Below are 18,117 nucleotides of genomic sequence, written 5' to 3' on the forward strand. Positions count from 1 at the left end.
TGTCATGTTCCCATAGCCCATTAACGACTAATTTCGCCGTAATATCGTAACAAATCCGCTCGTCGTGCGTCTCACATTGATTTATGAGGTTTTTTCAGGCAGTATTTCTTGTCTGTTAGCACTCTATGCAGAAGCCTCTGCTCTCGGTAGTTAAGTGAAGGCAGGCGGCCGCTGGGGTGTCCGGGGTTAGATGTAATGCCTGAAATTTCGTATTTCTGGGAAACTCTTGACAATGTGGATTATGGAATATTAAATTCTCTAACTTCCGAATAGCACTGTCCTATGCATCTGCCTCCAACTACCATTCCGCGTTCAAAGCCTGTTAATTCCCATCGTGCGTCCATAATCAGATCGCACGTATTTCCAAATGTGTCACCTGAATACAAATAACCAGACCGCCAACGCACCGCCATTTTATCCTTGAGTGCTCGATGCTACCGCCATCTGTATACGTGCATATCGCTGTTTCATCACTTTTGTCACCTCAGTGTGATCTGGCTATTTGCAGGCGGTGTCGTAAGCTGTTCCTTCACTCACATCCCAAATCCTCTGAGAGGTAGATGGTTCTTACAACACAGTGCTTCTTTCTAGATAGCAAGAGATATCTGTATCAAGTATCAAGTTTCGTTGAAATCGATCAAGTATTTTAGAAGGAATTGTTGAACGTACATAAGTACGTAAACCCATATTTGTAAGAAGGAGTGATTAACCAGATTTAAACCAAAGAGTGAAAAAGGTTTTTTATGTCAAATGTGCATAATTACAAGTTAATATATATCTTCAGTCGCATAAGACAAATTCTAACATCAGAAGTAAACCTGAAGTTAGTTAACATCTCTACGAACACCCATCACTGAGTTCATGCAATAGTAAGAATAAATTTCGCTGTAGAAGAAGCGGAGGAAGAATAATATAGAACCAGGACCTCCGAAAGGATGTCATTCGAGAATCATATTCTTCATCATCTCACTATTTCTACTGAGTTTATCATAGTGGCGATGAATTTCTGACTTGTCGTAATGAAGATTTTCAGCTGTTGGCTGTCTGCCTGAATTTCTGCTGTACTGATGGTTTCCTGGTAAGGTGTTAATCAAAATCGGCTAACAAATCCCCAAGAGCGTGCTAAAGTGATTCAGCCTCTTCACAGAATTCGAGTGTTGGCTAGTCCTGCATCTCTATTTAACTTTTATTTCGAAATAGCAAATATGCTCATTTAGACACTGACACAATCAAGCAAGGTTAGAAGCTAGGTTTCCCCATGTTCGGCTGAAGCAAGTCTGTGAGAGGTCCGAACTAGTTGATAATACAAAGCCGATAATCGTCAATGAAACCTGCGCACACACTGTCGAGAGGTAAACAACACATTTAAAAGTCCAGTTTTGAAAGACTGTCCCATTTACGTCGTGTACAAATAGGATCTAGTAACAGAGTCAAATCGTTAACACAGAAGAGTTAACGGAACCCGCTTATGAGTCCTGTTTTCTGCGCAATGGTCGCTCCTAAGGTCCACGTTCTGATTTTCGTAGCCGTGGTGTCATCAGCGCTATCATTTCCGACTTCAGTGAGTCACTCTCCTTGTGTTGCGGCGGGCTTTCGAACAACCGTTATGGTCAGTTACCAATTTCAACTGCCCTCGAAGGTTGGTCTGGGGGTGTTCCTGGGACTTCTGTGAGAACTCGCTGGAAGGTAAATCTGTGCAAAGTGAGCCTCGGACCTGTCGTATGGAATATTCCAGTTACCTCGTTCTGGGAGTGCTGTCTGATTTTAGTTCCATTGTGATCCCTCTTCCGCTCCACCAATCCTATTTTGTCACTTCCTTGTGACGGCACGCCGAGCTCACCTACCTATGGGAGTCGCAACTTTCAGTGTGTGCCTGATCCTGACGGCCATTGCGTTGGCCAGGACTCAACAGCTTGTGTCCACTCTCCAACTAAACATACGCCCTAGGTAAGTAACTGACATGTCCGCACTTGTGGCTGAAGGAACGAGCGATCTGTAGTCAAGACTTCATTAACAGCTTTTACTGAAGATTTGTTTGTTTAGGGTGTCGTTAGGATGCATTTGGGTACTTAGAGTGGGATCTACAATGATGGACCGTGTCCACAGGAAGGATCTAGTGGAATGGATGTGCATACTGTCACAGCGAGATTCTGGCATGAGCCACGCTGAAAATCACCTACATCTGAATACAATGGTGGCAACTACATAATTTTTCAGTGGTTCTGTCGATTCCTGCCAGTACACAATAGACTGTATGGCGAGGAACTTGGTACAGCCAAGTCAATAAATTCCCTCTTCGGATGAAGACATCGATACTGTTGTCACAGCTGCTTCAGAATGACAGCCCGAGTATCTGCGGTCTCTTTATCTAGCATGGATAGTCCGTTTAGAATTGACAGCCAATACCTAGGACTGAAGAACTTTCAGGCATCTCTTGAAGCAATTTAAGGCGTATGTATTAGTCAGTCCCTGCCAGTGTAGTATTCCCTACTGGTGAGATTCGGTTTCTTTCTTGTAGTAAATGGAAACTGCAGAACAGATAATACTGTTAAGGGTAAGTGATCTCCCACAAACTGTAACTTTGTTCCATAAAAATACAGGTAGGTTATATTTACTGTATGTACTATTGCGAAATCTTTTCTTTAGACTTGAGAACAACGTCTGTTAGCAGTTGAAAACATTCTTGATGAATGCACCACTGGTTGTTTCATGTTATCTTTGTTCCTCGCGATAAGACAGCGCCAGTACCATACTGTAATTCAACAAATGCAATAACAACAAGTATATTCAGTTGAGAGGCTGCAATGCAGTATGTGACTGTAAAACCGTTTTCAGCACTAAAAAACCTTTGTCACAGTCTTGTGACAGATTATAACCTTCTCATTTCCTGTACACATTGTTTATTGGAGCCTCACTGTGCATGAACATTGTGTAGCATTTCACCCTCATGATATTCATTAAATTTAGGAACGTGGGTGAAATCTCAATTACTTTGGCATTTTACTCTGTATAGACTGTGTCGTCTTTACATAAAATGTGACTCAAATACTCGATGTGGTCTTCAGACAATTCGCATATATGCAATCGACACGACAAAAAAGTATTATTGAATGCACCAAAAAGTGTACGTAGACTTCGTGATTCCTCGTCGCATGGTGCACCTGTTAGGTTAATATTATCATGGAAGCGAGCACATTAGTATCTGTTGAGAAAATTATTCGAGATAACATTGAAATACGCCAAGATCACCTGAGATTCTGAATAGTCTATGTACAAGGACAGAAAGCTCAAAAGCTGTGTTGATGACAATGAATTATTGCCACTCGTCGTCCAACCGAAGCTACCATATCTGTGAGCTAGCTTTGAGAATTATTCCTTTCTTTTAATTTCGTTAAAGGTTCTTCGGGGGATGGCAGCAGAAAGATATCATTATGAGCCGGTGGAGCTTATAGTCAAAATTCCACATAGTCGTAATGAATTTTTCGTTTTCTTGATAGCTACGAATAGTGTAGTCGATGCACTCATTGTAATTGGCTTGAAGAGACTTTTCGGCAGTTGGTGTGCCTATGATGCAGAATGGAATATTTCGTGCTTTTCACATGTATGCAAAATCGACTTCTGTCTTACTCTTTATCAGGGGTTCTTGATTATTTACACATCCGTGCAGGGGTTTTTGGTGGCAACTTACTCTTCCATCTGGTGACGTGGACAGACTCTTGTATTTCGTCCAGAGGTTGATACCCAAGCCTGGGTTGCCTCCACTTACTCCCGCAGGCACTGCTCCAATGGAGACAGTTATGCATCTTGACAGTATATCCCGTGTTTGGATTCAGGGCTCAGTGCCAGCAGGAACCACCAAGGACTGCTATCATCGTCCATAGGCAGCACAGGCAGCAACAATGATGGTTCTGCTGTCAGTAACTACATTGCATTCACATGTCATGTGATTACTGAGACCCCATCGACATACCTCCACTGCAGTGTACTTAAGGAGTGGCCCGACCTCAAGCAGCCATTTGCAATAGCCACTCTGTTCCAGGCTACTCGCGACGGTCGCCTACGTCGTCCCATCTGCTGAATCCCCAGTCAACTCTGCACCACACCACACCACTCCGCTACACCACCCAGCAGCCACAAGCACATTTCCAGGGACCCAGTGCTTTGGTGTAGTTATAAAGCAATGTTTATGTCATGACCTCGTCTTGACGCAGATCACAAAAGGGTCTTGGCTTTTCTGCATTCACACTGGAACAAAATACATCATTTCTATTACTGTTATCTATTGTAGAACATGACTCTTCTGTGGTGACGCTGCAATGAACGTAGATAGTCAAATTACCTGTGGAAATATCAATCATCAGTGTGTTACACAGACTTCTGTCCAGGCAATGGACATGAAAGTTAGTAGGATGGTTTTTGTTTTCCATTTTACATTTTGGGGTCGCCTCTCTCTCATGCATCTCATGCTGTTGCCACCATGCAGTGGCTGCCCTCGTCTCTCTCAGCGTCATCATTCCCATACGAGGCCATGTAGCACGACATTCAGGCCACATAACAAAACGCTGCACTCTTCCTGTAATGTTCTGCCGCCCAGCACGGCTTCATCATGGAAGCTGCCGCCATGGCCCTTTGCCGTCAATCCAGTGCAGCACCACACATGTTCGGCTTTACTACATTCATACTAGATCCAGGACGACCATTTCTGTTACTATTATCGTTTGTGCAACACTGTCAAACAAACTGGGGAACATCAATCATCAGCATGTAACATGGACAATCATCCAACCACTGACATAAAAGGGATAACATTCGCTTGTGCGGGCATATTGTTGCTTTCCACCTCTGCTTGCAAGAGCAGACACAACTTCTGGAAACTCTCTTCCTCTACATGGTCAACAGTTAGAATCGATGCCAACAGGTTCACTCTGGCTTGAGCTGTGAAGCTGCATCCTGTCTGTTCTTCTACAGTGTAGGCCATCGCATGCATCTTCTGTCAGCATTACTGCTATGTTGCTGGCATCACCGTTTCTTTGGGAGAGTGACACAGCTGGCTCTGGAGAGTGGTGGCCGCCTTCTTACCTGAGTGACTCCACAACTACTGTCTTCATCAGAGACACTTGAACGCGTTACCATCACTGAGTGTCGTTACAATTGTTGTTGCATGTTCATTTACAAAATGTATGTTTAACTCAGGATGTCTTCATTTTGATACGTTAGATGGTTACTTGGTTTCCAACCATAGCTCCACTTCTGACCGACTCTCGTGCTAAAGGATTTTCTCCTGACTGTAACAGACCAGTTTCACCGCCTAACGTAGGTAGGCCACGACAAGCTGAGCGAAACTGGTCATTACAGCATCAACCAGCACCAGAATGGACGTCTGCAGTTTGACCTGCGACCACGACGCTAGTCACAGCTAAAAGCAATGAGAAGCACACTAAGGTCAGCCGACTATCCGTTCCCTTGTCCTGGGCACACGTGCATGGGTGATGAATATGAAATGGGAAAGTCATAGGAACTGAATGGTGGAGTTCTCGAAGCTGGAGGAACCAATCGACATGCTGCAGTTCTGGGGAAATACTAGAGAACAATATTTGAAACTAGCGAGGTGTTCACTGTGAATCCTGTTACTTCATAGTGAAACATGTACCAAATCAGCAACAGTTAAGTGCCACATGGGCTATCGTTATGGTCATTTAGCTAAGCAGTGTGCGGAGTGGCTGATGATTAGTTGGTCCCTTCAATTGGCTATACTGATATTGTTACTTTTGTGTGTTTCTTTATTTCTGTTGTTTCGTTTTAGTGTGTATCGTTTACATTTCGTGTTATTTGATGGATAGGAATTCGACATTGTCTGAGAGTGAGACTGGATTTTTCCAAGTTGGAGGTACTAAATTTTTTTTCACCAAGTAGGACAGTTGAAAACAGTTAACACTGAAATGATAGACAGGTAGGTGGTATGAGAGATGATAGAGCATCATTTAGTTTGATCGCTATTCGATTAGATTCTGCCATGGCATATTATGTTGCCTCATTTTTAGGTGAGCTTTATGTGACTGTGTTGTCATTTACAGAAGGCTTGGTGGCAGTAGCAAGATAGGGGTTCTGGATTGGTGAGGAATTGTAACAAATGACCAAGATGTGTCTGACAGGAGAAGCAAAAAGTAGTGACTGGGTACACTGAGCGCACTCGCAGATTATTTGGCGTGATATTTTATTTTCATATAAAACAGATATTCTGAGTGCACTCTGAGCAAACCCAACGCACCTACAAAATTTAAAAATTCAAATAACAAAAAACTCCTGATGAGCCCCCGAAAGAAACCCGAAAAGCTACTTCAAAATCACACAACAAACTCTCGATCATGAAATTCATGATCATTATTTTTAGTTCTTTTCATTCCTTTACACCTTAGCTTAATATTATATTCTTCAAAAACTAAAAGTGCCAGTTAGTTATTATTTTATTAAGGCTTTCTGGCAAAGTAACTTTAAATTTATTCTCAAGCTCCATACAAATTTTCTCCCCATATCTAGTTCTTAAACATTCACAATCACTAATGTAATAGAATTCATTTACTTCTAGATCACTAATCTTTTTAAACAAATTAGAACTGATTACATTATTTATCTTCTTCTGTAGAGCCTCCATTTATATATAGTAAAAATTTAATAAGATTAAAATTTATAATCTTATGACTATGATTGATGTGTGGGAGGAATTTAGACATTTTTATCGATAGAAATAATAAACCATGAGAGAGACAAGTGGAATTAAATGTTTGCAACGAATATTTTAAACCATCTTTAACCATAGAACATTTCAGAAGGCCATGATAATGTAAAAATAAGTGATGTAGAAACATGGGATGAAATAGAAAACTCAAATTCTCTCTTTTTTATGCCAGTAAAATTAATAGCAAAGCATAATTTACCTATATATAATTTACTACAAAAATTACAGAATTACATTAAAACCTATTCATTATTTTTAAAAGTTTCTCTTTCTATAACCAAAAATTTGATAACAATGAATGCAACAAAAGGCAACTAACTAATTTATTATATTAAATAAGGAATGCGTTATGAATTTTTTCTTAGAGATTCAAAATCCATAAGGTACCATATCATAATTATCTAGAACAATTCTATTGTGATATTGAAGTGAGAAGTCTTACTTAACTTGTTGTTGTTGACTAGATTTTCATTATCTACACCTCTTGTTATCTGATTGTACTCTAACTATATCTTTTATTTAAAAAAATGGTTCCAATGGTCCTGAGCACTATGGGACTTAACTGCTGAGGTCATCAGTCCCCTAGAACTTAGAACTACTTAAACCTAACTAACCTAAGGACATCACACACATCCATGCCCGAGGCAGGATTCGAACCTGCGACCGTAGCAGTCGCGTGGTTCAGGACTGGAGTGCCTAGAACCGCTCGGCCACTGCGGCCGGCTTTTTCTTTCATTTCACTCTCAGTTAACCTTACCTTATCATCGATTCGCCAGTCAACTTTTGAATATTCTTGTAATGGACAGTGAAGCCTTTACCTTCATCACACTATTCTTATCATATTTCTCATAATAATAGCTTTTCGGTTCAGTCAAAGCCTAGTTAGTAATCCATTCTTTTCTCCTAACTCATCAGTCCATTCATCCAACATACAGCCATTCTTTAAATTGACAGTTCCATCATCAATATATAAAACCGAATCACTATCGAAATAAATAGAATTTTTTCCTAGTTTATGTAACCTATCATACAACCTAAGTTTCCTATTTGATGTAGTGAATGAAGCTATGAAAATATTTGTAGCTGTGTTGTTTTCCATTTAATAATCCTTGAAATTATATTTATCTGAATCATATTTTCCGTAATAAAATTAACATCTAAGCTATCTAAACGATCATCTAATAGTATCTCGCAAAATCACTGCAAATCTGTCACATACTCAGTTGTATTCATGTTTTGTCTTTGGCCAAATGTTCCCCATAACGAGTTAAGACATGTCTTAGCAACGGCTCGTTTTCCAGGATTTCCTTTATTCTTTCAGGATCTAAGTCAATATCCATTTTCTCTTTAACCGTTTTGATATAATCTGTATTAGTTTCAAACTTATGGTGTTATTTTCATAAAGTCTTTCACATAATTTTAACCAACCTTTTGCTTTTATCTCTGAAATCCCATATTTCATAGACTTTAAAACTTTGCATCCTTCTTCCACAGCCAACTATACCTCACCTGTTACCCAAGTTCCAATAAAATTTCTTTCTTCATCGCTGTCATTGCATTTACTTATTTGTTCTTCTACATATTTGACACACAAAGGAAACTGCAGTTTCTCATTTCTATCGGTCTTTATTTTCACTGGTAAGACAGGACGATACAATCCTCTAGGTAGCAATACATTTCATTTTATGAATCCATACCATTTATTAGTATAGTATTTTGATCTACAAATTTTTGTTTTGTGTTGCACAGGATATTAGTCATAATACTCTACAGTTGGATAAAGACTACATACATCATCATATCTTATTTTTGTGTAACATCAGCTATAGCTCTTAATTTCACCACATTTGTTGGACCACCATAATATTCATCTCTTGGATTCAATGGTTTGACAACTTCTGGGAACAGTTTCAGTTTCTTAAGCTTTTTATATTCTGGTGAGTTCAACCAATCACATTTCCTCATCTCTACCAAATTATATCCAGCATTTCGTATTTCTGCACTTCTTTTTAAATGCTTTTGATAAATTGTCATCCAATGTTTCTTTATTTTTATTCTTAATTGTTTCACTTTTAAAACAATTTTTACATCCATCTCAGAAACAACCATGGCATTGATAAAGGTACTAGTTTCTTTATCAAATCCATCTACTTTTGCACCAGCTGTTCTTACTTTGCCACAATTAAAAGCACGTGAGATATTATTATTGTTTAACTGTTTAACTGAGCTATGGATTTTTTAGTGTAATTTCCTTTTCGTTATTTATCTAATGCAGCAATCGTATTTTTAGGTAAATATTTGGATCTGTATATAGCCATGCAAACTCCAGCAATTGCTAAATAACAAAATGGATCAATTTCTAGAAATTGTTTCCTCAGTTGTAAACAAGTTCTTGTGAGAATGCCTGCATCAGAATTACAGTACTCATTAATTAACTTCTTCATATTGAACACATAATTTTATGTAACTCTGGAAGTATGCCATTTGAGAAATGCTTGTCTTTCTTTTTGTTTCATAGTGTCAACACAGTAATATTCAGTATCAGGAATCGGTCCAATATAATTTTCATATTCTGGTGTATTGAATAAATGTGGAAAGTAGCCTTTCTTCAATTCTTTCAAATCAAAATTTCTGGAAAACTATTGAATGGTCCTTAGATAAAATTACTGCTATCTATAATTTTTATGCTTATTTGTTTGATCTCCAATAACATCAATTTTGTTATCTCATAGAATTGGGTGAACTGCCGGTGGTCCGCGACTTCCAAACATGATATTAGAACATCAAAGAGTGTTCACAGACAACGCATACTCCGCCAGGGACATCCGCAAAGCGCTCCTATCCATCAGACGACCCGAGGAAACAGGAGAGGAGCAGGAAGAAGAGATCACGAAAGTAGCCTTTCTACCATATGCTGGACCTATATCTGCCAAGATGAGCAGAATCTTGAAGAAACACAATATCAAGAGTGTGTTCTGTCCACCTAACAAGATAAGGACGCTCCTTGGATCTGCCAAGTATGATTTGGGGTTAAGGAAAACTGGTGTCTACCATGTATCCTGTGAATGTGGGATGTCTGAGATCGGTGAAACTACCAGAACAGTTAAAATAAGTTGTAAAAAACATCACAGACAAACCAGGCTACGACGGGTAACTAAATCTGCAATAGCAGAGCACTGCCTGGACCTTGAGCACACCATGGATTACGACAAATCCAGGATCCTGGCTCAGACCCCCCGATTCTGGGCTAATGTCATTAATGAATCGATTGAAATCAAGATGGCGGAGAAATTGATCAACCGGGAAGCAGGATATCAGCTCAGTACTGCGTGGGATTTGCTTTGGAACTACTACAGAAACAACGGAAGAAAGTTCCCTCCTCCAGGCTTGAACTACAGACGTCCAAGCGCGTAACTAACGGAACAGAACGGCATATGCGATACCAGGCGGAAGCAGCTCCTTGGAGGATGGCCATCATAATATGCAGCTTCAACAGCAGACGGATGCAGCAGGAAGCGCACCTCACAGGCGCATACCGGGTCCAGAAGGTCAGGAAAATGGCCCGGCCACGAGAGAAACTCGCCGCTGTCGCGGACAGTATAAGGAACTTCAACGGAGCCACGATAGTGCTAGGAACGCGCCTATCGGGCGCGGAAACAGTAGAGAACGCCTTGGGTTGTCCACTACCTCAGAAGAGAGCCGCAACGGGCGCGGACCGAAGATAGAGCGATTAGAGACTGATACCACTGCCAGAAATGGCCACAGTGGGTGCGGACGGCATAGGGAGCGCCACACACCGGCCAGGCATTAATATGGGACAACGTCAGCTCGTCAACCAGTCTCAGGGAACACCTGATGAAGACGCCGAGTTATGACGTCGACATATCGTGTTGGGAAGACGCGGACCACTGGCAGTACACCCGATTCTACGAGATGACAACAAATCCCCGGGAAAGTCTAAGAGATTATAACATCAGTTTTGTTCCTGTGTACACGACATATGGCTTTATTGTATTTTCAACACAGTACCTCCAAATCAATTGGGAATCGTAACCTTTTGCACTGTGAGCTATGAATGTGTGATAATGTTTTTTTTCTCAGATATCATTCAACGACAGAATTCATTATTTGTCCTAAATTTATAAACATTATCTCCATTAAAATTGTGAACAATTATGAGATTTGCAATATGTGTTCCAGTTTCTTGAGCTGCTTTATAGTCAAACCACATGTATCTCTCAGTATATGTACAATTCACTGTCTTAGGGAAACCATCTTCACAGCGCTTAAACTGTTGAGCAGCAACTGTTTTATTACATTCGAAGCACTGGTAAACATAAAAACCTTTAAATTCTCCATTAATATAGCAAACATCTTTGTTACAATGTGGACAATCTTGGACTGTAACATCCTTACTAAATTTTCTTTCATGAACACCACATTTTCGAAATACAGGTTGCATATGGCGTTTGTGGTCTTTAATAATAACTACTTGTCTACAGTTTCTGCAAAGTTAAAAGCCACATTTATGTTTTTTAGATCTCAGACAAATCGTAATGCAATCTTTACATGTATAAGCTGTAGCACAAACGTTTTGGTGTTTGTTTAAGCATTCTTCATAACAATGATATTAATTGCCGTTTTCGAAATAAATCTTATTTTCTGCACCTTCAAGTTCTGGACATTTGCATGATTTGTACACTTTTCACTCTATTTTGGATCTATGATTATTCTTGTTGTTATATGGTTTCTTACATTTATTCCAGAAATATACTGATCCCAGGAAAGCTATCATACGGTCGATTAAATAGAAATCGTTGCAATGTTTATATAGATATATCTTCATTTCTTTCTCTGGACAACTATAGGTAGCTGCATTGAAATTTTCAGCACATACGAAATTTATCTGGATATCTAACAATTCTTCAACATTTTTAATATGATCTAGAGTAAATTCTTCTTTGTTGTATTCATTTAACTGATTACATAATATGTCAGTTAACTCTTTCTGCAATTTGCATTTTCTCCTTCTCTAAACTTCTTAATCTCACTTGTAGTTAGTTCTCTTCCCAAAATGTGATTTGTATGGTATGTTCATGCACAAATTACTGCTGTAGGGCAACACAAATTATCATCATTCTGGTGATACACATTTTGTCTATTTGTCTTCAACTAGGTATATTAATTTTTTACTTTTACCACATTTCGGTATTGCTATCGTCTGAATATTATGTGAGGTATCAGCTATATCAACAGTCTCGTCAGATGTTAAGATACGTCTCATTGAACAGCATCTTGAGTGTTATTTGATGCTCTCTATCCTGTGGAAATAGGATAAAACATTTTTGGCTTGTTGATTGTTAAATTCAACTTATCCCCTTTTCTAAAATTAGTCCTCTTTAAAAAACTTTTACCACAGAATTGAGTGCTTTCGTTATATAATTTGTTTTCTCACTTATGGTATTGAATTTGGCAATATTGGCATTGTTAAAGGTTTAGTTGCTGCTGCTCCTGCTGGTGCATCATCACTCAAAGTTTAATTAATTTTATTTCATTGTTTATAATAATGGTGAATACAAATCTTATATCAACTAGAGAGTTTGCTTTTAGACATAGGATTCGAGAAAACATTCAAAATCTTTACTTTCTTGATAACCAATACATTTTTTTTTCGAATTAGCATCAGTTTCTTGTTTTTCACCTCTTCTGCCTGCCATTGAATCAGTTTCTTTTTATAACATTTTAGTATACTCTTCACAGGATATTTGTTTTAAAAAATTCTTAAACATACTGTTTAAAACATTCTTTTTTATTATTGTCGGCATCTCTTGTACGCATGTTATTTCATTCTGTGCAAATATATAAAAGCTTCTCCTTTCAGCATTTGTGAGAATAAAAATTATCAATCGACTTCTCCACTTGATATTTCTTACACTTCATGTACTCTTCTATTTGTTAAGACAACTTTTCATTAGATAAAAAAATTGTTATGAAGAAAGAAATCTACTTCCTTGTTGCTGTGCACTAGATAACTGTGTAGATAAGATATTTACTCTCTTAAGTTTTCCATTGTCAGTAGCATTCCTACTATATATTTTTTTATTTCACTTATGAGTTTGCAGTACAATACGCATTTTGTGAAAAGTAAATTGTGATATATAATAACACCTTCTTAGGGAAATTGTCAGCACAGAAACAGTTGCCACTCTGAATCAGTCCTGTTCGTCCCATCCACAAAAAAGTACACAAAAAAGACCTAGATATATGTGCACTTGTTGTCGATCAATTCAAGAAAAATTTATTAAATTTATTTGGGACACACAATGGGTTCCAACCTAATTACCATGAAGGGAAAGAAATTTAACGAAAGTTAGCATCTGGATTTTAAGATCGCTGAAAAATTATATCAAATGTTATTTTGTGCATGGAATTTCAGAGATGTGGAGCATGATCTCTGCAAATTCACAAAAATAAATTTTAATTTACTAATGTATTTTGATTCTATATAAACGGAGGCATCTAATGCAGTTGTCACTACTAAGGTGATTATTTTTTAATTTATTCAAGAGAAAAATTATGACTTACTTTTCGGTTCTTGGTTTCTAGTCATTTGGGTTCCATTGTTTAATAAAAAAGATATTTACATTACAAACAACATGTTATGATTCATTCATTATGTAATTTCAGAGTCTGTGCTCTCAGACTCTGGAAAATTAAGAAGAATTAAACACAATTTGTTGGATTATTTAGATAATTATAACCTCGAATAGAAAGAAATAAAATATAATGGCCCCTTGGCTGTAGAATACAGGTATGTCCAAAATGAAATCAAGCCCTTAACACTAATAATTTAGTACAAAAAACCTGGATTTTATTGTTGGTTAGAAAGTTTAAAGAACTTGTAATGAGTTTGAGATCTGTAGTAGGTAATGAAATTAAAGATTAGTATATTGCTCTTGAAGAAGTATTTCGTGATTATGCCAACTATGTAAAAGCATATAAAGCCATTCAATCTCAAAGAATTATTGAACAACTAGCAGTAGAAATACAACCAAAAGATCAAGAATTAAAAGAAAAGGAAACAGAATGCCTTCACTTAAAAGATGGAGTATCTGATGTAGTAGAGATAAAAAAGAACAAATTATATACATAGCAACATCAAAACAGAATGCCAAAAAAATCACTTTGCAGTTGGTGGCCTATTATCTGAAAATCATCTTTCATGAAGATTATCAAGCTATAATAGCAGAAGACCTAAAGATACTAAAGTATTATATGTCAGATAATATAAAAGCACTGATTACAAATAAATAGAGCAAATGCTTAACATTTGTTTTGGTGAACACAGAGTAGATAAAAGATAAGATATATCTAACATTCACTTCAACAGTCTACCTTACTTTGTTGAGTGATTATGTGACCAATACAATGATAGTGTTGATGAAGTAAATGAGGACAGACAAAATATTTATATTGAAATTTTACCTGTTTCTACTGTAGAATTTTAATTTACTTATGTTTTTCATTCCATATAAATGGAGTCGCTTGTTGATCTGAAAAATAATAAACACACTTAGAACAACAAATATGTTTTAATATTTATTGATAAATATAATGAGTTGTGATTTAAAGCAAAAGATATTTGTGACATATTGGGATACAAAGATAACATAAATGCTATAAAGCAGCATGTTGATAATAAAGGTAAACGAAAAATGGAAGATGTAACTGGAGGTAGTATTTCACCACCCATAACTTTTAATGAAAAACATACCATATTTATCACAGAATATAGTCTCTATGATTTAGTTATGAGTTCAAAACTTCCAGCTGCAAAAGAATTTAAAAAATTGGTTACTCGTAAAGATTTACCAGGAATTCGAAGATATAACGAATATAAGATAAAAAAAGATGGTAGACACTTACACTAATGAAATAAAATCTTTGTGAGAAATAAGTGAACTAGATAAAAAACAGATCGAAGTGTTGAGAGAAATGGTTGATATGGCTCTTGATGTAATAAACAGGAGAAACAGAAAAACAGATGAACTTTTGCCAAATGTTCAGGTTATGAAAGTTTAAAATCAACTTTTATTCTTTTGAAGTTATTTGACGATGAATGTGAATATGATTACTATGTAATTAAAATGCAGGTGAAAAATTTACAAAAACAGCAATATAAAATCGAAGATTTACATCCTAATTGTGAAGTCAATTATAATACAAACAAAGTCAATATATATCATCAGATGAAAGAAATCTTAAAAATTGTTTGCCATCGAAATTATTTCAAAACTCTGGATAACTATACACAAATGTAACTGATTAATGCTACAATGAACCTCCACAAAAATTAGTAAAAAAATTATGTCCCCAATTGGGTGCTATCACAGAAATTCAACTTTTCCAGTGATCGATTTTTCCGATCGCTGGATTTTTAAATTTTGTAAAGTATTTGTAAACAATATGCATTTCATCTCCATTTATATTGTATAAATAATTCACACTTTCATTAGTTAATTGATTTATGAATGTAGATATTATATCTTAATCATCAAGACAATATACAGATAGAAAGAATGAAAGTGTCATTTTCTACATTCGTAATGTTTGGTACATTTATATAGAAAAATTTGATTTAGTGATTATGAAAATTTAATTGGGGAATGGCAATAGCTTCACTAAAGTTGATCTTCTCTCAGAGGCATCTGAAAAACATACAGTGAACTAGATGTAAGCGATTGATTTACGTCTTATAAAATTTGGATCAGCTGGAGCAGCACCTCTGAATATTTATCCATTAATATACAGTTGATGAGCGTCTAAATAATTTTATGGGATTTCTTAACGAAAGTGGATTTCCGAATTTTGCAGACATCAGAATAACATTACAAACGATGTAATATATTAGAGAAAGAATATTGTAAATTTTCATACTTCAATTTCAGGACTACCAAATATGTTGTAAATCATTTGAAAATATCAATAGCCCAGAAGCGATGCTATCAAAATATATTCTGTGTCAGTTGAAAATTTATTAAAACAAGGAATGTTATTGTATAGCAACCCTTTAAATATACAAAATTCACTTTTTCAGCAGTCAGATTTTTCATCTGCTGAATTGATATAATTTTTTGACCCTGAATGGGTCTTCTTAAAGGAGTATTAGACTGCATCAGAGGAATCTAATTATTTCTGTGAAGATTTTCATAAAATAATTTTTTCTTTATTTACTCAACATTTGTGTGAATTATCAAATCCAAACCATTTAATGTAAACCATATTCCCTTTCTTTCTCAAAAGTCTCTCAACAAGGTAAACATCTGTAACATTCGTTTTCATTAGTTCTTGTTCATAAAAATTTCCATCAATATCTATCAATTTGTATGTGGCTGGATTAGAATAAATAACATCTTCAATTTTGAAAATTTCTGTTGACCAATTGCCAGTATATCCTTTCTAAAAAAAATCTTTTAATATAACTAATTCTAACTTTATCTAGTTTTTTAAATTCTTGTGAACGTCAATTGGTTTCAGTTTTATTGTTGAATGTTTTGTGTTATTGTATTCATCAACTACATTTTTAACTAAGTCATCTGACTTATTTTACCATTAAGATTGAATTTTTTCCTCATCTTTTCTTTAATTATTCTGTTAAATATTTCAACAATAGATGCTTTTAATTCTGTAAAAGTTGAATAGTGATTAATGTTGTATTTTTCATCAAATCTATAAAGTCGTATTATAGACCTCTTTTCCATTATCTTTTTGCAAATTTTTTGACTTGTGTCCATCTCTAAATATTTTATCAAATACATTCTTATCTGTTTTATCTTTAACTGGAGTAGCCCAAACAAATTTAGAAAAGACATCGATAACAGTTAATAAACATTTATATCCTCGATTCATCTTAGACATTCTTTTCAATTTATCTGAATGTACTTCAACTTAGTTAGTTTGAATTAGATCATCTATACAAAAAAAACAAGATCACTTCTTTTAACATGTTTTCTCATAGGTTTATGTAGTCCAATTATAATTTCTTCACAAATGGAAAGGGGTGGTGAGTTGGCACTGCCTGACGAACTTCATTCAACTCCAAATATTTTTAAACGAATTTACTTTTTTTCTTTTCACAAATTGTGAAAAGACCTTCAATTCTTTGTCTTCCATTTTTTGTAGTAACTTTGTGAAGTTGACGGGTATCAGCAAATTTTTTACACCTCAAACAGTAGATGTGTTTGTCTATTGATATAAATAAAAATTAATAAGTTTTAAATTATTGTTCCATACTTTCAACATTTGATTCTACACTTAGTTCAACAAACATGAGCAATTAACCTGAAACAGGAACAGTTTTAACAGGTTCATTTAGGGATAAAATTATCATATCTTTCTTTGTAATTTCAAGTGATGGATTACTGAATTGTGTTGGATATAAAATTTGCAGTTCATCAGCACTCAATCTTCTTATCTCTAATTTAAAATCAGTAGGTGACAAGTCACGATTTACATTGCTTCCAAATAAAACAATTCTCTTCATTTAGACATCATACCTAAAGGTGTGTTTTATTGTTTCTGTACCAGTATTAATATCAAATTTCTGTTTATGCTTCTCATACTTTCTTTTCTGAAAATTACTCATTTGATTTAGATATGGTGTTGAAGTTGCATCTGAAAATTAATGTGTAAAAGCTTTTCCTGCTTCCTTTTTTGTAAAGAATTTTTTTATATTGTTGTAGTTATCTTGGTGGATCTGACTAAAGTTTTCATTAAGCTGTGCAGCAGTGACTTAGTTATTGAACTGTGTTGAAATACTTGTGTATTCATGTTTTGTAACATATTCTTTTTCTATGTATTGTTTGGTAACTGCATCAAAACCATTTACCAGATCTTTTATATCAACTATTCTTCTACCTTTAAAATCTGTAGAACGTTTAGTGGCTTTAACTCGTTTGATCCCAAGAAGGTTTGCCATTCAAAACTTTATTGAATTCCTGTTTAAATCTTATGTTTGGAGTGTAGATAAAACCACAAATGCCACTTTCATGATTGTAACAATATAGTTAGTACAAAAAATAGAATTTCCAAAAATGGAACAGTGGGAACGAGAGGGTACAGGTACCATGCAAATAATACTGTGGGGAAATAATGTAAATTTTTCTCACTACACATTTTATGCAGCTCATTTACATATTATACAAAATGTGAACATACAAGCAAACAAGGAATATACAAATTACACTGTGTTTTATTGAGCTCAGTTTCAACTTCAGTGTGTATGGAACTCCGCAAAATAATTTGCATGCAAAGGAATTTTACATTTCTTCCATTGTTTCGTTGTGTTCTTTTTGCACTGGCCACATCTTAATGGTACAATC

The sequence above is a fragment of the Schistocerca piceifrons genome, chromosome X, assembly GCF_021461385.2.
Source record: "Schistocerca piceifrons isolate TAMUIC-IGC-003096 chromosome X, iqSchPice1.1, whole genome shotgun sequence".
Classification (NCBI taxonomy): domain Eukaryota; kingdom Metazoa; phylum Arthropoda; class Insecta; order Orthoptera; family Acrididae; genus Schistocerca; species Schistocerca piceifrons.